The following is a 21,375-nucleotide window of genomic DNA, read 5'->3' as shown; positions in this document are numbered from 1 at the left end:
ATTGAGCCTTGGGATTCTTATATCAGTGGCCAAACAAACAAAATGATTACATCAACAGGCTTTAATTTTTTTGTAAAAAAATCCAAATATTTATTTTATTCATTAACACCTTATAGTCAAAAATTCTAAATTTTTGAACCATTATTTACTTGGCTAGAGAAAAAATTTATACACTGATAAACAAAGAACTTTTTCATTTGAATGTAAGCCTTAACCCATTTTCTTCACAAATGTCTATGTCAGAGGTTTGTGGAGTTTTTTTTTTTTTTATGGCCTACCTAATGTTTCTTACAGCTGCAATTATGCAGAGCTAAGGTAACTTCAATTGCCTTTTAAATCAATCAAACAGCCAGAGTTTTTATTGCCTATGAATATTTAAAAGAGATATGCTAGATTCCATTCCTAATTTCGGAGTGCGGATTTGCATTCAGATAAGTGATAAATTACTTGCATCTCTTTAAAAGGCATCTTTCAGTCTTCATAATCATAAGACACTATATTTTCTATTCACAGTAATGATTCGAAGGATCGTTAGCAAACAAGAAAGCAGCTCCAAAAGCCATACCAAGTCACGTAATTTTTATGGCTATTGTAATAGCTCTATTCTCCACCAGAGTAACCAAGCTGCAGATCTTTTAGTAGTACAATAAAATGCATAATAGTAATGATAACATTGGTTTCAAGGGCCCCAGTATCTACCACAAGTGTCACATATACATATTTTCATTTAGTTCTCAACTAGCTTTATGACATGGAATTGTTTATATCTCTATTCTACATAAGTGACTTCAATATCAAAAATCACAATGCTAGGAAGAGACTGCAAACATTTAGATTCATATCTCTAAATTGATGCCCAGATTTATGACCATTTCACCATATACCTCTAATCTCTGTGATTCTTGGATTTTATGAAACCTTAAAGCTACTGACCAAGTGATAAAATGAATTTTACTACACATGTATATACTATTTTTCTTGGCAATATCCAATGAGAAATAAGTTGTTTCACCTGACATTAAATAACAGGCAAGCAGAGTAAAAGAGAAAAGACAAAGTCTAAAATGGATAATGTTGCTTGAATAGTGTACTTTTATGGCAGGTATCTAGAGGACCCATTAATGGTTCTAGATAATTAGAATTTTGAATGATTTTCTCAGTGTCATATATGCTTAGCATACATAGAGCAGGATGGACAAATGGTGTTTGAGGAGTACTATAATCTGGGAAAATAAGAGATAATGTATGAGTCATGAAGCCTAATTTTATCGGAAATCCCATTGTCTAATAGGATAATATGCCTTGTAATTTTGTTAATTTTTAGGAATAATAGATATGAAAATATTAATATAGTCTCTATTGAATACAGTATTATATCAGTCTTTTTGCTATTAATCATTTATAAGCAATATCAAACTTAATTTTCAAATCATTTTTATTAGTTGTATTTGATGAGCTTGTTTCACAAATGTTTAGATAAGGCTTACTTACATTAGCAGAGGTGAGACAAACTGTGTCTCCTAAAATACCCTGTACACAGCACCAAGATGTTGGAAAATGTCGAAAACATTTATTTTAAATATATTCTTACTTCCAAAGATGTCTAAGTAAACTTTAAGGCCACGAAAAAAAATGGATAAAAATAAAGTCATAAAAGCAGTATAATTATGAGCATGCTGAACCTTTTATGTCTCTGTAGTTAAAGTTTTTAATAACCTAGATCTTTAATGGATAAGGATCTTTGTTTTTAAAAAAAAAGTATAAACTCTGGGCTTATGCAGTGGCAGCACTTTAACAGAAGTCCTCCATAAAGCTAGGATTATAGCATATTTCTAAAATCATAGTCAGGGAATATTCTATCTGCCTGGACAGGGTTCCAACATAAAGAAAAATGTCTCTGTCTTCTCATTGGTTGAAAATAGTAAAATAACTATAATTTTCTCATCTGAAAACTGGTAGTTCTAGGCCTGTTTTGTGAGGATCTCTTAAATGTGTTCCATCACTAAGGGCTCAGAAACACCTCAACAAAATATTAAGAAAAATAGTTCTAGGTTGCTAGCATCTAGCAGTAGTCAAAAGAAAATACAAATCATTTTGTTAAATGTCTTTAGTATCTTCAGAGGTTAAGCATGGTGAAATGACACACGTACACCATAAAAAGAAGCCATCATGAAGCTAAATTAACATATACAACATAGCTTGAATTGAGTCTTCTTATAAAATTGCAGACATTAGAATAGCCATACAATAAGTACATGAAATGTTTGTTAAAGGTAGAAAAATTTTATATTTATTGAAGGTAGAAAAATAGTATTCTCCACAGAGTGAGTGGGGGCCAATTAGAGGTAGGAAAAGAGTGCCCTGCTAAATGCAGAGAACACCATGGGAAGAGCTTACAGTAGTGAGTGAGTTAAATCTTAAGGAAATATATTTTACTGAAAATAAAAATAAGGAATCAAACACTGTAAAATGTTGAAGTTTAGAAAAATCAAAATAAACAAAACTAGAAAATATATATATATATATATATATATATATATATATATATATAAACCAGATAGTTTTAAAAAGGAAGTTCAGAGAAAATTTGAAAAATGTATGAAATATGATAGCAAAGAAAAAGAAGTTTGAAAATACGAACAATAGGACAGTAGAATGGAGTGTGAGTACAATCTAAACATCTATCTTACGTCAAATGAGAATTTCTGAAAGAAATTAAGGAAATGGAGATTTCTACAACTTGGTAGCTACCAAAATTCAATATAATAAAAAAATGAATCATTGAAAAATATAGACATTTTCCTAAAGACAAGACATACATGAAAAGGTTATCAGCATGACTAGCCATCAGGGAAATGGAAATCAAAGCCACAGTGAGATAAATCCTCATACCTGTTAGTGTGAGTTTCATATAAAAATTATAACAAAGATTAATGAGAATATGGAGGAAAGGGAGCCCCTGTACACTGATAGTGAGCATATAGTTTGCTATAGCCACTATGGAAATTAGTATTGGAATTTCCTTTAAAAAATTAAACTTCAAAGTGCTACATGATCTGGTTCTACTTTTTGGAACACATCTGAAGGAAATTAAATCGGTATTTGGAAAGATTGCCTTCATTCTCTTGTGCATTGCATCATATGCACACAGTCAAGATACGGAGACACTGTTCATTGGTTGTGAAAAGAAAGAAACCAGTGATTACGTAGGACTGTATACTATATTTTACTCAGTCTTTAAAATAGAGGAAGTTACACAACTGGTAACAACATAGGTAAGCCTGGAGGACATTATAAAATGGAGCAAACATAGAAGAAAATATGTAGTATAATAATTTTATATGATGTTTCTCTTGCCTTTGAGTTGCTGGCTGGCTCCAGTGCAGAAACAGCATGAGTCTTGTAGAGCTTAACAGTTTATGGTAGCAAGAAACAGAAAAAGAAAGGAAGATCAGGAGAAGGATATCTACCATTGTAGGTGAGGCTTCTAGTGACCTATGTCTAACCAGGCATCAGCTCCTAACAGTAACCTCAGCCTCTGAGCTCATTAGCAAATGAAGCCACTCACTGGCACAACATCCCCATGATCCTATATCTTCCAAATAACCCATCTCTGGGCATATGATAGTATCAGGGGTACACTGTAGGTCTAAACCATAACATAGTGATGAATGTCGTATTGTCACAGAAACACAGAATAAGATAGAAATTTCCATGGCCTGGAGTCAGGATAAACAGGGAGGTATCAAATAGTAAATAGGTAAAAAGATTCAGTACGATTTGATAGATGATTCCTAGAGATTTATAAATCATAGAGCCCATAGTTAAAAGTACCATAATATATATTTTAAAATAATATATTTAAAATATTTAAAAATAATATATATTTTAAAAATAGCTCTTAAGTGCTGTATCATAAAATAATAAAATAATAATGCAAATATAGGAGAAAACTTTTGAAGGTTGTAGTTAGTTTTATGGCATAGATTGTCCTTATTATTTCAGGATTCTATACTTATTTCCAAACTCAGTAAGTTGTGTGTTAGTGATGTATAATGTTCTGTATAACACAATTTTTTTAAATGGAGGTAGAGGAATATGTGGAATACACTGAAGGATTATTTTTTAAAGAGAATAATACCAAACATAATAAAGCCAATCAAATCAAAACTTTGAAAGTGATACAAGACTTCAAAACAGGACAATAGGAAATCAACACTGGGTATCATAATGCCTCTTGTTATCATCAAAACTCTAGTCCATACCATCACACATAATAAACTCAAAACAGAACAGAAGAAAAACCATCAAAACAAAACATTTAATAAAACAAAACAATAAAATGGAACAAAACAAAGCAGTGAGACCAATATTGGATTTCCAAAACAAGACCAAAGAGAAAAAGATGGGGAAAAAAGATATAAATTTGTATATATACAATTAAGATAGCTAAGATTATTGTACTACTAATTCTACTAGTTCTTAGAACAAAACAGTTATCAGTGATAGGATTAGATCAATTTTGCTTGTCTATGCCTGGTAATCTGAGTAACACTTTTGAAGATAACTATGAAAATAACAACCTTTGTTATATTCCTTGAAAGCCTGTATTGTTATTATTTGGGGCTTTTGTTATTGTTAATTATTTATCTCCTTTGTTTCTTGTTTTTCCTGTATTTTGTTTTGTTTTGTTTTCCCCTCTAATACAGAAAGGATAGATATACATGCATAGGCTTATACATGCCTAGAAATTCTCCTACAGTGTTTACAAGAATTGATTTTATTATGTGTGATGATGTGAACAGCTATTTGAAGAAAATGGGACATTATGGTAGCCATTGCTGATTTCCTGTCATCTTGTTCTGAGATCTAATAATGCTATTATTCTTGGTTTTGATTGGCTTTAGTCCATTTCCTATTACTTGATTTCAATGTGTGTGATGGTATGGGCAGCTATTTTGGAGAAAACAAGAAACATTATGGTAGCCATTGTTGATTTCCTATTGTTTGGTTTTGAATGCCTGTAATGCTTTCATTATTTGTTTTGATTGATTTTATACTACATTGTTTTGTTTGAATTTATTGCGTGTGGTGATATGGACAACTATTTCAAAGAAAACCAGAGACATGGTAGCTACTGTTGATCTGTTTGAAGTAAGGAAAGATTAATAGGAACAGTTATATATAAAAAAACAAGGCTTATAGTATATATGAGCAAAAATAGGACTTTATTTTTTATCTATTTTATGGAAGATGGTAAAACAAAATTTAATAATAAAATGATAGGGAAATAATAGTTAATGCATTGCATATTGTTATCTTCAAAGTACTTTGAGTACAAGGTATGGACATAAGAATTTCTGAAATCACTATTAGCACAAACCTTCCTTTTCCCTTTCTCCCATCCTAGTTCCTTTATCCTTTTGAGCAATTTCTTCCTATTCCAAAATACTTAGTATACATTTTTTACCTTACTTATATTTTTACGTTTTCATTTTCTCACACCAGGGACACAATATGATGTTTATACATGGGAGTCTGATTTATTTCACTTATGAGTATGGTCAAAAGTTGCATCCATTTTCTTATAAAAGTCTCAAGTTTAGAAGACCTGACTTTAGAAGTGAAATGGAGAAAATTGAAATAATATAAAAATATTTTGAGTTGGAGAATAGTGAAACTGAGAAAATTTGCCCATGACTGACCACATCCCTGAGGAGATGGATTTTTAAGCAGTGTAAGATTTAGGCTGATTAAATCATGACATTAGGAAGGAAGATGGTGAGATAGAGGTAGACCATTGTGGTGAGACTGGCAAGTATTTGGCGTAGGAAGGCTTTCATTGTAAAGATAAATTTCAAATGAGCAGGAGTGTTAACAAACACATCCCAGGAAAAGACCTCATTATCCAAATACTTTCCACCCTCCTTCAATGAAATGACTTGCAGTGGAAACAGTTATCTGAAATTTTCCCATACTTTCCTGCAAAATAATCAATTAATTCAGAACTATGCACATTCACAAATATAAACAATGAGAAAAAATGGACCCTTACTTCTATTATCTTCAGTTAGTATTTACCAAATATATTTGCTTCTATCCTGTATTGGCTCAAAAGGTGGCCTTTGTCTTCCAGTTCTGTTCACATTTGCAAATCAGTACTTTGGTGTTCATTTGTAATCAATATGTCAGGGAGTCCTATTTCCACTAATGTAAATTTGATATATTTATTTTGGAATCTAATACAAAATGCTATCTAGGTCCTTGTTCAAAAATTAAGAATTGTACCAATAGCTGAGCACCGAACTGAGCACTGAATGCCATGTGCATGAGTTAGAGATCCTAGGAGGATGCATGACCACAAAGACATTTACAGGTCTCATTGTATATTTTTCATTATGTTTTCAGCCAACTTTTTTACTGAATTTCGTTATTATATCTAGAAGTCTTTTGGTGGAGATTTTTAGGTTTTCTATGTAGTATCATGTCATCTGAAATTAATAATTTATTTTCTTATTTTCCTATTCATATGCTTCTTATTTTTTCTCTTTTCTAATCACTCTGGATAATGTTTCCAGGACTTTATAGAATAAGAATGGACACAATGAATATCCTTGTCTTGTTTCTGATTTTAGAGTGAAAAATTTTTATTTATGTGCATTTAGTATGATGTTGGCTGTTGGTTTGCCATAGATGGATTTTATCAGACTGAGATAAGTAACATCTATTCCAATTTCCTAAATGGTTTTTATCATGAATAGGTGTTGGGCTTTGTCAAAAAAATTTTCTGCATCTATTGAAAAGATCATACAGTTTTTATCCTTGACTTTGTTAATGTGGTATATTACATTGATAGATTTGCCTATGTTAAACCATCTCTGCATCACTGGGATGCATTCTACTTGGTTGTGGTAGATAACACTTCTTGATTTGCTGCATTCTATTTGCGAGTGTCTTGTTGATGATTTTTGTATCTATATTCATTAGGGAGTTTGGCTTGTAGTTCTTTCTTGAATTAATTCTTCCCTGAATCCTTACCTCCAGGAATGAATATGAGAGTATTGCTTCCCTTTGAGTTTCATTAAAGAATTAGCGGTATTAAGTCTTCTTTAAGTTTCTTGTAGAATTTAGCATTGTATCAATCAGGACCTGGGTTTTCTTTACTGATAGAGTTTTAATAATATTTTCAGTTTCATTGACCATTATTGATTGACTTAGAGTTTATATCTTCTTGATTCATCTTAAGTAATTCTTATGTATCTAGAAATCTGTCCATTTCTCCTGCATTTTATGTCGTATTATAATATAGGTTCTCATACTAAGTATTGATTATCTTCTAGATTTCTTCCAGACCTATTCTGATTTGAAATTTTTCATTCCTAATTGCATAGATTTGAATCTTTTCTTTCCTTTTATTGATAATGTTGTCTTATAGTTTGCCAATTTTATTTAATCTTTCAAAGAACATACTCCTTGATTCACTGATTAGTTGTATTATCTTAATATCTTCTGTAGTAATTTCTGATCTTATCTTTATAATTTTTTCAACTAGGATTGGCTTGCTTTTCTTTTTTCTGGCATCTTGAGGTACAACATTAAGTTGTATATTCAGGCTCACTCCGTTTTCCTGATATGGGAATTAACAGCTACAAATTTCCCCTAGGACAGCTTTATTTTGTTCCTTAAGTTCCAATGTATTGTAATTTCAATATAATTTAATTTTAAAAACTGTCTAATTTTTTCTTTAATTTTATCTGTGACCCATTGGTAGTTCAAGGGGTTGTTACTTAATTTCAAGAATTTTGTGAAGTTCTGGTTTCTTTTGCCATTGAATCCAATTTTATTGCACTGTTGTCTGATAATATATTATTAATCTATTTGCATTTACTTAAGGGTATTCTACAATCTAGTTAGTATGTGGCCTATTTTGAATAATGTGCTGTATGCTGCTGAGAAGAATATGTTTGCTGATGCTGTGGGGTAGAATACTGTAGAAATCTGCTAAGTCTATTTATCCAAAATTTTAGTTAAATTTTAATACTTCATCGTTAATTTTGGCCTAGTTGTTCTTTCTATTTGTAAGAGTAGTGTATGGACATCCCCCATTGTAATTGTATTAATGCTTATTTGATTTTTCATGTATGTTAATATTTGCTTTGTATAGTTGAGTGCACTGGTATTTCGTGCATGTATGTGTATATATATATATATATATATATATATATATATATATATATATGATTGTTACCTCTCCCTCTTTGATTAATCTCTTTATAAGGATGCAGTGACCTTCTTTGTCTCTGTTAATCAGTATTGACTTGAAATACATTCTGTCTTCTAATAGAAAAGCTACCATGACTTTTACTGGTTCTGCTGAATGCAGTACTTTTTAGAAATATCTTTTGATTTTCAGTAGCAATTTATTTTTAAATTAAATGTTTTTCTTATATACAGCATATTGTTGGATATTGTTTCTCAATCCATTCTGACAGTCTATTTCTTTGTATTGGCGAATTGAGCCCATTAATATTGATGGTTGTAAGTGATATGTATTGATTCATCCTTGTCATGTTATTTTCCTGTCGTTAGCTCCCCCTTGGCACTCTGTTTAATTGTTTGCCTTGGCTGGTGGATTTTTTCTGCTGGGGTTCATGGAGTTGTAATCTTTGTTATCTCTTTATATAATGATCATCAGAACATTTGGAGCGTGGGTTTAGTGTTGATTGATTTCCTCAAGTGTACTTTGTCATAGAAACATATTATTTCTCCATAAATTTTGAAAGATAGTTGTGCAGGTTACATTAATCTGGGTTGGAAAGTTTTTTATTTTAGAGCTTGGATTACTTTATTCTAAACTCTCTACTTGAGGATTTGTGTCAAGATGTCTGCTGTCATTCAGATGAGTTTTCCTTTATAGGTGATTTTTTTTTTCTCTAACAGCTTTTAATATTCTGTTCTTATGTTGAAATTCTGATATCTTGACTGTTATATGACTCAGTGTAGTTTTTTTTTTGATTATGTGTAACTGGAGTTCTATATACCTCATTTATCTATATGTGAAATTCTTTTCTCTGTTTGGAAAGTATTTTACTGTGCTTTCTGTGAACAAGTTCTTTCATTGACTCTAATCATTCTTATGATATTCTTCTTTGCATCAACTAGTTGCTGTTGGATTGTTTCCTTATGATTACTTCCTATTTTTTAAGAAATGTTTTTCTTTTCATGATATCTAGCCACAATCTCATTTTCTGTCTGAGAGTCTGTCCTCTCATTGGGTCACTCAGCTGTGTATACTTTCAGTGGAAATTTCATTGTCCTGGATATTCGTTTGAGTCTGTTTCATGCATTCTATTTCCTATATTAGATATTCATAATTTCCATCATATCCTAAACTCCTCTATTTTTATCTATATATTTTCTACAGTCACTAAGCATGTGTTTGATTATGGTCACCATATCTGTAATTATCTGAGAAAGTATTTCTGATTTAACTTTTTCTAGAGGCTCGTTCCTTTACTTTTTGTGCTCTTACCAGTTTAGTGACTCCAGGTAGGTGGTTTTTCAGTTGTTTAACCTAATCGCTGGCTACGTTTGCCTTTTGTGAGCTGGAAGTTTGTGATTGCATATTGTTTAAGTATCTTCTCATTTTTAAAATTTATTTCCTGTGTTGATGCTTGTGAATTGCTTATGGGTAGTATATTTATTGCTAGTAATTAGAACCCTTCTTAAATTACTTCTCAGAGGTATATTCCAGAATTAATTGGCTTTTGAGTTTTGTGTCTGATGCAGGTTCTACGTTTTCAATTTCTTGGGTATGAAACGTTGCTGCCTACTTGTCCTCTCTCTTGGTTCTTGGGCCCTGGCCTATTGTACTTTTTATGACCCTTATGCAGTCTTAGTCTTATGATACCAGGAAGAACAACTGGCTAGAATTACGTCACTTTGGCTGACGTGGGTTTATTAGCAACAATAACAGCATCAAACACAGCTTAAAGCGACAAACTGAGGTATCTATAAAAGTGCTGACTTTAATTGTATAGACTAGATGTGGGATTATATAATAAAACCTAAAATCAGAAAACAGTGTGAAATAAATAAAAGTTCAATATAGAGATTTTACCCTCACGGGAGAAAATTTAAAAGCAGTTAGGAGAAAAATAGATAAATAGACTAAAAATTAGAAGCATGGCTGGAGGAAAAAGGAACATCTCACAAGCCTTGGGAAACATGAAAAAGACAGAAAGGAAAGAAAAGGAAGAAATAAAAGCAAGAACAGAACAGAACAACAAAAGCTATAAACAAAGTTCACACTCATAAAAACAAAAACTAACAAGAAAAATAAAGCAAGTGAAAAAAAGGAGAAAACAGTGCACTTCAAGGTGTGTCTCTGTTGTTACTGGTAGACAATGAGGGCAGAAAGAGTCTAGATCTGAGTTGATTAATCTCAGCAAGCCAGAAGTAGCTTTACAGGCAGTTATTGGATAATCCCACTGGGCCTGCTCCTTTAGTTCGTCTAAAGTTTTGGCTGGTTTCTGCCTGTGAGGCTTGAACCAGACCCATTCCGCCTGTAATGTTCCATGCACCCCATAGCTTGAGCTTGGCTTTCTGCCAGTTCGAACTTGGTTTCCTTACTCCTGCTGACTTGAACTAGCCTCCCTTACTCAGACACCAGGAGCTGCTTGATACAGACATCTGTTTCTCTGAGTTCTGAGCTCAGTTGGCCCCTCTCTTAGATGGCTTCTGGCCATTTCCCTATCCTCTAAACCCAAATAACTCAGTAACCACTGCAGTCCACTGAGTGAAGTGCTCCATTTCACTGGTACTTATCTCTATGGATGTCTCTGGGGTCACCAGTAGTCACCATGCATCTGCAGGTTTGAGTCATTTCTCCAATGCAGTGAGCCCAGGCTCCGGGAGAAGCACAGCCTGTCAGTACATCTTAGTTGAAGTCTTCCTTGCACTCTCTCCTAAGCTTCAATTCTTGTTTCAGATCCTTCCTTGTTCCAAGGGACCCAGCTTTCTCCTTCTTTTCCTCACATAGATATAGAATGTTTGGACACCAAATCTCATAGAGGTTCTTGCTCTGCTGCTTACCACTACACCATCTTCTTGGAGCTAAAATCCTTAACAGTGGTTGTGAATCTGTTCATTTAAGGATATTTTCTCTCATCTTTTGTTTAATATTGGTTTTTTTTTTTTGAGATAGTGTTGCTATGTATCCCAGGATGATTTTGAACTCATGATAATCCTCCTGCCTCAACTTCCTGAATTTTGGGGTTACAGGAGTCCACCACCATGCCTGGCTTGGTATCTTGTCTTTATATTCATATTACAATGATAAATACATGCCCACATTTATAGTAGCACCAGTCATAATATGTAATTCTTGGCAGTGAGCTCTGTGTCCATCCACAGATGAATAGATAAAGTGTAGCATTTGCACATGATGAAATACTATTCTGCCACAAAAATAGATAAACTTGAGTCATTTCCTTGAGACTGTCATATTAAGCGAAATAAATTAGCCATATAAGCTTAAATATCACATGATTTTTCTTATATGAAAAACCCAAAATATAAATGAAGAGTACAATAAAAGAAAAAGAATAAGACATAGGGAAATAGATCTTTTGTAAAAGGAAAGGGAGAAAAAATGTTGGTAGATAGAGAAGGAAGTAATGGGGAAGGGGATGAAAAAAGAATTAAGATCTGTTACATACATGCATCACCTCTGCACATGTAATGTGATCGTTGTCTACTGCCAAAGAAAGGAACAAACATCAAAAAATTTCTTAAAATTTGACTGGTTAATTATCTTCATCTAAATTTCAAATATAGAAAGATGGAATTAATACATAAATGACAAATATGATGTCATGACCTATATATAAATCAATCATGAACATTTAATTTAGAGTATGAATTAATTTTTATCCTTTTGGAATGACTTTGGATTGAAGATTCCCTTGATTTTGTTATCAGGATAATTTCTCAGAAAAATGGTTGGAGGAGATAAAACTCATCTGTAATTTTTACTTTTGATTTATTATAATTTCATGATTTCATTCCAACAGTCTAAAATACTACTCTAAAGGTAAATCTTCATCTGTTTCATTCATCTTATTTTAGCACTCAAGCGTCTTTTAAAAACATTTTCTTTTCAAGTGACTTTATCAATTCTCAGGTTTAAATGAACGTATCTGTCATTTACTTTGTAGGCTACATAATGCTAAGATTGCTTCTCTACTTTTGAAAGATAGATGTGTATAAGAGAATACTGACAACCACTTACTTGAAGTGTATTTGGGTATTTCAGAGTAATCTACATATAGAATGATGAATACAAATATTTTCCAAATCCATCAAGCTGTTTCTTGAGTTATGCATTGCCCGTATATGTTAGTGAGTTTGCATTAAATTTATCAAATATAATTAGAACATTGCTTTACTGCTTGTACCTTTCAAACTGTTTTTTTGTTTGTTTGAGATTGAACGCACAACCTTGTACTTGACAGGCAGGCACTTATGCCGCTGAACTAAATCCCCAGCCCTCAAAGTTTAATATTGTTTTCTGATATATATTGAACAATGCTAATTTAAGTAGCAATCTTCCCTTTTTTACAAGCTCAATTTATTTCCATTATTCTTTAATCCTTTTTAATACATATTTTATTTCAAGCTTCATTCTTAATAAGTCTTAATTCTGGCTAGTTGTTAAAAAATTACACAAATTAGTGACTATACTGACCTCAGTCCACACACACTGCACTTAACTATACTACTTAGGTTTTGATTGAACCTCAAAACTCTATTTGGAAAATTTCCTGTACATTTTTTAGGCTTTGGTATGTTTATCAGTGTTTGCAAACCGGTCTAGAACTTTATAGGAGCAAGTTCAATATGAATTTGCTAATGTGCCCTGTGCCTCAGATTCATTCCTGTGTGGCCCATTCCCTTTTTTTTTAATGCTCATCACAGCTGGTTGATCTCTATTTACTAGAGAATCCACTTGTTTACAATTCCTGTACAATTAAATGAAGCAGGAAAAATAGTGGTTGTCCTATAAAACCTCAGTCACTTGCTAGAGTACAACAAACTAAATTAAAAAAAAGAAAAAAGGAAAAAGAATGTTTGGATGACATAGAAAGTTAATAGCCATAATGGTCAGTAGGATGCCTCTATCTTCCTACTAAACCATATGTGATTCTGCACAAGAACACATTTTTCCTTTGGAGAAGACACTAGGCAGCTCTGCAGGTGCATAGGCTTTGTCTACCACCTATGATCCGCTACATATGCCTTACAATGCATGCAACAGTTCTACAATTGAGGGCAGATCATCTGTGATCTGTTTGCTCCTCTCCTAAGCCAAATACTTATAGACAATGGGCTTCATCCTCAGATGATAAGAAAAGATTACTGAATGGGTCAGATAGAGGAGAGATGAAATTTGAAACCAGTTTTTGTGTATTACAGCTACATTAATGTTTTCTAATTGTACTTGGTAGTGGGTGACAAGGGATTGAATGTAGTGTATATTTTGTCTGCATTTATGTGTCCCCCATGCTCATAGAAACAAGTGAGTTATCATTCTGTGCTCCTAAACTGACACAAGTCCTGTACAGAATGTTCCAGCAGCAGAATGAACAGCAGTTGTTTTTACATCATGTTCCTGCTTTGTCAACATGCACATTCCAGCCAAACAAATCAGAGCAGAGCCAAAGAACCTTGCAGGAGATATTTTATACAAAACTACAGACATATCAATCTTATCCGCTTTAAGAGCCGTGCAATATCCTTAGAACAAAACAGAGCAGATATTTACTGAGCTAGACCTAAGGACAAGTTTTTAATTGTTAGCTAGACCAGAAGAGTGTATTGAAAGCATAACCGCAGTTTATATTTCACTTCACCTGTCCAGAGCCCTGTGCAATCATCTGGAGTATTTGTGAAAAATAAATATCATTAATCTTCATACATTTGAAAAGGATGAAAAACATGTCGTCCCAGAAATATCAGGAGAAAGGGAAATTTTTCTAGTTGCTTCAATACAACTCCAAATAGAAACATTTTGAATGTGATTGAAAATAGAGGCCACCTGAACCCATTACACCATATTTCAATAAAAGACGAACAGCAGCCTCAAAATATTATGCAACTACATGACATAAAGGAACCCAAAAGAGATCTCTGTGTACATCAGAGTATCATTTCTGGTTATGAAAACTAAGTTTGGGAAAACCTGACTGATGACTGAGAACTTTCATCCATAGCCAACCCTTATGACCATCCATAGCTGCTCTCTAAAAGAGACTGTGATAAATGTGTATGTCACCATTGTATGTAATGTGCAGGAGACAAGAGACACCATATCCAGTCTTGAGCCTGAAACTCTGAATTCCTGAGTGGAGGGATTTTCTGGTAGGTACCAGAGGTCTTCTACTTTGAGGTATTTGGCACATTACTCTGCTGACAATATCAGCACTTTTGTCTGTGGAGAGTATAAACTCAGCCAGTTTATTTACCTTGCAGTGGGTCATTAACTCCCAACCACTCATCTCTCTGGAATTGATCTTGGTAAGTTCTCTCTCCCTTAGGTATTTCTCTACTTGGGTAATTACCTGTCAACTTCAGCTTAGCAGTACAAGGTATAGTTTTTTTCTAAGTCTGACTCCTTTCTCTTCTCCTACTTATGCTTCTATCAGAAGAGTCTTTGCATGTGTGGCACAAAACCTTAAATTATTGCTTGAAGTCCACTGAACTACTCAGTGACTGTCTTCCTACCTTTATTTCTGACTTTCACTCAGCTTGATGGTACAACCTGATTTTACCCCTAGGTTTCGATTTTTTAGTTAAATATATACTTAATAGACTGCTAGCACATGTAGTTTTATACATGACCCAGTTGATACTTGAACCTGATTCTTTCTCCTTCTTCTGTATAAAAGACAGTCACTATGATATCTGAATTACTTTTAATATAAATAAATTACTTATTTTCTAAAACATATTCCTTCATATGTAGCCAGAGAGCATCTGACCATTGGGCTGGAGAAATTTTCCAGACCAAGGAGGCCTCTGAAGTTGCCTTGAAAATGAACGCTGTAGGTTTCTCCTTGGTTTATTGAATTTACTTTCATCACTTTCTTTTTGAAGCTAAAATAAGGCATCAAATTGCTACTGTTATGGGAGATGACCACTTTCATTTTTCTATCCATGAAGATGAATGGATAAATCAAAAATCCAGAAACACTGCAGATACATTATTGTATACCTCATTGACCATTCTATCAGTGTTTGATTTGAGAGCAATGGAAATCACATGTCAAGTTTCATTGACAAAATGTTTCCCAGTCACTGCGTTCAAGTGTGCTTCCTTCATAAGTCACACAAGTTCCTTGACCTGTTAAAACCAAAAACAAAGTTATAGTTAGCCATGATACCAGTGATTTTAACAAGTATATTTTATTGTTTTTAAACTAAAGAGGCCCAAATCTAGCAAAAGGCCCAAGATATATACAAAATTTCAGCTTCTTTGAGTATGTGCTTCCTGCTGGTTTTAAGCAACTAAATGTTTTAATAAACTTTTTTGAGACAATAAACATTCCCACTCTTCTTTAAATAATTCCTGTTGTTTCTTAGTATGCTTCCTTAAACACCTTAACGTTATGCTGCAGAAATCTAAACTTGTGGAGAAGTAAAGTCATCAATCAACAGGCAAATTGATGTGTTTGATAGAAATAGTAGCCCACACATGGACTATTTATGCAGAGTAATCAAAATATACAGTGAATGTTTATCTTTTACTTTTTTTTTTTATGGGTACCAGGGATAGAATTCATGACTGCACACTTGCAAGGCAGGCGCTTATGCCGCTGAGCTACATCCCCAGCCCCTACAGTGAATGTTTAAATTAAAATATTATTACAGTGAAACACAATCACTTTCCAAATAATCCCTGCCACTTTGAACATATTTAGACCGTCATTCTTGCTCCTTTGTGAAACAATTCTAGAAGTGCTTTTTCATGAGTGCCTTTAAAATAGATGATGAAATATTCAGTGAATACTGCTGCCACATATCATCCAATAGAAGTGCAGGCTCATTAAAAACCATGTTTTCTCATCTGCTTTATTCACTGGATCTGACACCGTGTGACTTCTGGTTCTTAAAGTAAAGACGACCCTAAAAGGTGTGGTGGTTTGACAAATGATAGTCAGTTTGTAACACTCAGCTGAACTGAATCAGCAAGGTACTGGGTGTGGATGGTCCACCTGAGGATTGTTGCCAACATAAAAAGAACTAGAGAGGAAGAAGTGATGTTGTTGGTTGTCCTTTATCTTTTCATGACTTTCACACATTATTTTTATTTGTCCTGAATTATATTGTAGCTTTTCCAACCCAATATTCATTCTCCTCTGAATCCACTACATTTTTCCAAGTGCTGAATTTATGGATTGTCAGTATTTTCTGTATAGTTTGAAATAAAGAACAAAGATGAAATAAATTTATGTCAACCAGATATATTCTTAATCTTTCTTAACCAGAATCAATCTCTTCACTTTTTGACCTCTGTGATCATAAAGAGTTAATTTTTGATTGGTTCAGCTTAGAACTTCAATCCTTTGTTCAACTTAATGTTTGTTCTTGTTTCAGTTTAAGTTTAAAGCCTGGTCTAAGTGACTTGCTCTGGAAGGGAAGAATAATCTACCTTGCATAATTCTCCTTTTGGCACAGAAAGCAGGAATGATTGAAAATGGACAAATATCTCCTATTAACTAGCATTTTGAAGCATCTTGTATTTTGTATAGCAGTGACATAAATATTGGGTTTTGCAGTGGAATAAATGTGAATTCTTTAAGAGATTTGGATGCAGCACGTTCCTCTTCCTATTTCTTAACAGCTATAAAGCATTTGCTCTGTAAAAAAAACATCTGTAAGCTTTTTTGACTCAGGGTTCCCCTTACTGTATAGGTCATGTTTCTGATAAAAAGCTCAAACACATTTTTCCTAGTCCATATGTACAGAAAAAATTATTTGGTGCCCTGAGAATTGGGAAGTACACGATACTTCTCTTTCTATCTCCTATCATTTCTAATTCCCTTTGTTATGTTCCTCAGACTTTCATATCATTTATAGAACATCCAGGATTTATCACCTTTCTAGAGCACCAGAGTCCAAGTTGAAATTACATACCATTTCCATGCACTTCAGACTCCCAGTCTCAGACACATGTGTCTCGCAGTTTTACCTCATTGCTACAGCACAATGCTTGAAGTGACACCTTTTAACTCTCTCTGAGATATGAACAGAAGAATCTACTCTCACCCCCAGGATCCCTACCAGTCACGGATTCCACCTGACTATGATTCTCTCCAAAGTAATTACAAAGCTCTAGTTTGTTAGATAACAAAGGCTGGACCAGATATCCTATTTGTTCTGTTGGCCTTTTTAAAACATCATATTACTTCCATATCTTAGAATAAGAGGAATTTAATACTTATTGTCTTCACTTAAAGACTATGCCTAAAAGTCTAGAACAGTACACAGATATTAGTGCTAGTAACTCTTACGATGGAGCTTTATACTAACTCAAATTAAATGGAGGAGTTGGGTCAGGAAGAAACAGCTCATTGAAAATGTTTTCAAGCTTACCAACATGCTTTAGTTAAATTGAGTGTTTTTATTATTTGACACTTGAACAAATTATGTCCTTTTAGTGACAAATAAACACAAAAAAGAATAATTGTACCAGGCCTGGCTCACTAAACTTGGGAATTCAGTAGCAGAAATTTGTTGGCCAAGACAGTCTGGGCAGTGTGCCATTTTTCAGGCTTCTGTCCTCTCATGGGTCTTCACTTTTAGATTTTAAAGAGATGAATGAGTAAGATTGAGTGTCAGCAAATACACTGCGAAACTCCTGCCCTTAACAATTGTTTGTGCTAAGTAAGCAGTCCTTATTGTTTTACCTTCTGCAAGGTGCTGGCACACAAAATGTACTAGATTATTCCTCTTAGCCAAGTATAAACTTCTGCAGTTTGTGGTTCTTTTTTCCTCTGGTTCCATCTGCATGTGGTACTTAGTCTTTAAGCTCATCTGCTATCAAAATAACTTACTCAAAGAAATGGAGCTTAATTTTCACACTGACTGAAGTATTTCAATATTTAGGAGAAAAAAAATAAAGAAATAAGTGTTAAAAGTAAAAGTACTTTACATGTCCAGGCAGCACTATTTAGTTCTTATAAATAAAAGATTGTTAAATTGTTTTGTTACAAAGTGATAACAAAGTGCATATTTGGCACACCCATTTATCCCATTCGATGAGATTTATCTGATTGTTGAACCTTCCACATACAGCTGTTCCCATAGCAGATAACTAATGAAGACCTTCATAATAAAAATGCTCAACAAGAAAAGAAATGAATGATAGAAAGTTCTCATGTCCACTCTTGGGTGTCACTGATATTTAAGGGAAGATATTTGTATAATTTTTAATGAATTTAAACTGTGGATTAAGTTTCTCAAGTGTATTTTTTAATTTAATATAAGTGTCTAACTTAAATATGATGTGCTTACTAAGTATTTACTACTGACTAGGAATCTTACAGTAAGGGAAACAGAGATTAATAATAATTTCCTCTTCATATCTTATTTTGTTAATGAAATACTGTATCCAGATTCCTAACTCATTTTTAATCATGAGCTTACACATCACTTCCTAAATGAAGCAAAAAATTGTTTTCTTTAATAAGAATTTATGAAGTACAGTATAGGATACATAGCTCCTTTAAGAATTTTTCAGTATAAAGTTAGATAAAATTTCTCTGACTTTATGCATGCATTCACAATTTAGATTTTTTTTAGTTCTAATTTTCAGCATTTATTTCATGTGAAGACTTTATTCCCTTTGAGTTACTTAGGCAAGCTAAGCTTTAAGTGTTTTTAATCCTGTGTGGCAATGTTGGGTCAATGTTTTAGAAATCAGAAACAAAGAATCAGTTCACCATGGAGAAGTTGTCCCATTGCCATATAATATTTTAACCTTTTTATTTTATATTGCATATTGTATTAAAATACTAATTGATGTTCATATGTGTTTATTTTCACTTAATTTTCTTCTGTTGTTTAAAGACATAGGAAAAAATTTCTTCATTATATTTTCTCTTGGTAACCATAATTAGGACTCAGTTTTCTGCTTTCATATTTTTGTTGTGATTGCCAAACTCTTTGATGACTTTCTAATTCCCCACATGTTTGCTGTTTCTACATAGCTACATAATTCTTAGGGCAGACTAGACTAGCTAAAGAAGAAATAAAATTAAAAAAAAAAAAAAAAACATTTGACCAGTATTTTGGAATAATTACACAAATCCTATTATGGTTTGGGAATTCCAAGCATCTAATTTCAAGGGGCAAAGTGGGCAGAGCATTCTAGAAGATACACAGGCCTAGACTCTAGTCAGGCTGTGCCTAGTGAAATGGTTAGAAATAGAATGCACCTTATGCCGTGACTGGTTAATAGAATTCCACAAGCTTGAATTGATAATCAGGGTGTTTTGCTGGCTGAAATCATCAAAGAATTTGTATAAATCAGTTTCTCTTATTGACTGCCAGGCCAGGCAATGAACCAACCTACCTCAAATTATATCTCCCATAATTACTTACTTCATACAGTCCTTTTTCTGCCCTTATAATCTCATAAATATAAAAGTTAGATTTTTAAACATAAATTTAAACCTAGATATATGTTTTAACATTGTGTTGTATTACATCCTATTTTGTTATATTTGATGTCTACAGGAATGCATTGAAAACTATACTGGCTTTGACTTTAGCCAGAGAAAGGACGAAATTTAAACAATGCCCACAAAGCAATTACTGTGTAGTGTGAATAGAAGGCTTCTCCAGCCACCTGTCACATGGTAGCCTTTTATCATTAGAGGACCATTTCTCTAGAGTGATTCTGTGTAGAGTACAACAACCGTTGCTATAATAGAATACTTTCATTATAACCATGAGCACTGTTACCTGAATTGTTATGTGATGTAAGTTTAATTAAATTTGTGAGTAAACATAAAAGGAAACTATGTTTGAGTTAGACTACAGGGTCATAAATCTTGGACAGAGTATTTTAATAGAAAAAGATTAAAGTTTGTCCCAAATAATGTTCCATCCTATTCTAATACTTTAAATACAAAAGTAATATGGAGATTAATTATCCAAAGGTAAATCTCTGAGTGTATCTTTTTTTAAATTGCTTTTTAAAAATGCATTTTTGTCTTTGCCATTAAAAACCCTTTTTAGACCATTCATTCAGTTGTAAACAAAGCTATTGGGCTTTATTCTAGAAACCAATAATGAGCAATGAATAAAACAGTCATCATCTCTGGTCTCATTATGGCTTAGAGTTTAGTAAATGCACATAATTAATGGAGAATTACATTGTGCTGTGGTACATTCTAAGACAAATACAAAGTCTGACAGGGATGAGTTGCCAGCATGTGAGTTGTAATTGAAGCAAAGGGTATGCAGAGGGTGAGAAGAAAGGAAAGCCTAGGTCCCTAGGGAAAAAAATTGAAGAAAAGAAAATGTGTGAGTCAGGTTAAAACAATGGGGAAGCTCCCCCACCCTGCACAAGCTAAATTCAAGCCTCCTTTTCTCTTGGCCCAGATGCCTTTCCCATTATTTTCATTTGAGCAATACTGTGTTCTAAGTTGGCATCACTGAAAAACAGTGATGTCTCCAATATCTTAAGATGTTGAGGCTTAAGAACCAATACTTACCTGTATATTGTTTACATATTTATTTGTATATAGTATAAAAACAATGACCACTTATAAAATTAATCACAGAATTTAGGAGGGAGAATTTCATTGTATCAGATGATCAGGCCCACACTTCTTATAATAAAATAATACTTTATTTGAACATATCTTAATTAATTCCCGATACATTACCTGACCAATTCTTTTCTTTTAAAATTATTCTTTAAAGGTGAACAGATCCTTGAAGAGAGACTTTGCAATCTGTTCAACATGCTATTTATACTTGAAAAGTGTTAAATTATCCTAATCATACTTAAAGTAACAATCAAGATTAATTGCAGCTATATTAGGATTGCTTATTATTTGTTCTACTTCAGCAGCAACACAAATCCAATTGTGCAGCTAATTTCCATAATCCAAATTGTGAAGTAAAGTAGGAGGAAAACAACCACGTAAAGCTGGTTGAAATAGTATTCAAAATAAATCCTTAACCAGATGGTTATCTAAAATTCTTTTTGAAAAGGAGCCGATTCTGAACAGATTGTATATGTGTCTCGCTGGTGGAAGTGGATTATCTCTTTTGAATTGGATTGTGATGACGATGACCCTA

General features: G+C 33.2%; 1 protein-coding gene across 15 annotated transcripts in view; it reads left to right on the top strand.

Annotated features, from left to right (window-relative positions):
• Dmd (dystrophin) overlaps positions 1–21,375 on the top strand; it is a 2,110,831-nt gene that overhangs the window by 840,864 nt on the left and 1,248,592 nt on the right. The gene's annotated exons all lie outside the window — the stretch shown is intronic.

This window comes from Cavia porcellus, unplaced genomic scaffold (assembly GCF_034190915.1).
Source record: "Cavia porcellus strain 051 isolate PalLab524CR breed Dunkin Hartley unplaced genomic scaffold, mCavPor4.1 scaffold_33, whole genome shotgun sequence".
NCBI lineage: Eukaryota > Metazoa > Chordata > Mammalia > Rodentia > Caviidae > Cavia > Cavia porcellus.
The sequence above is the reverse complement of the archived record's forward strand: the minus strand, read 5'-3'. Positions and strand labels throughout refer to the sequence as shown.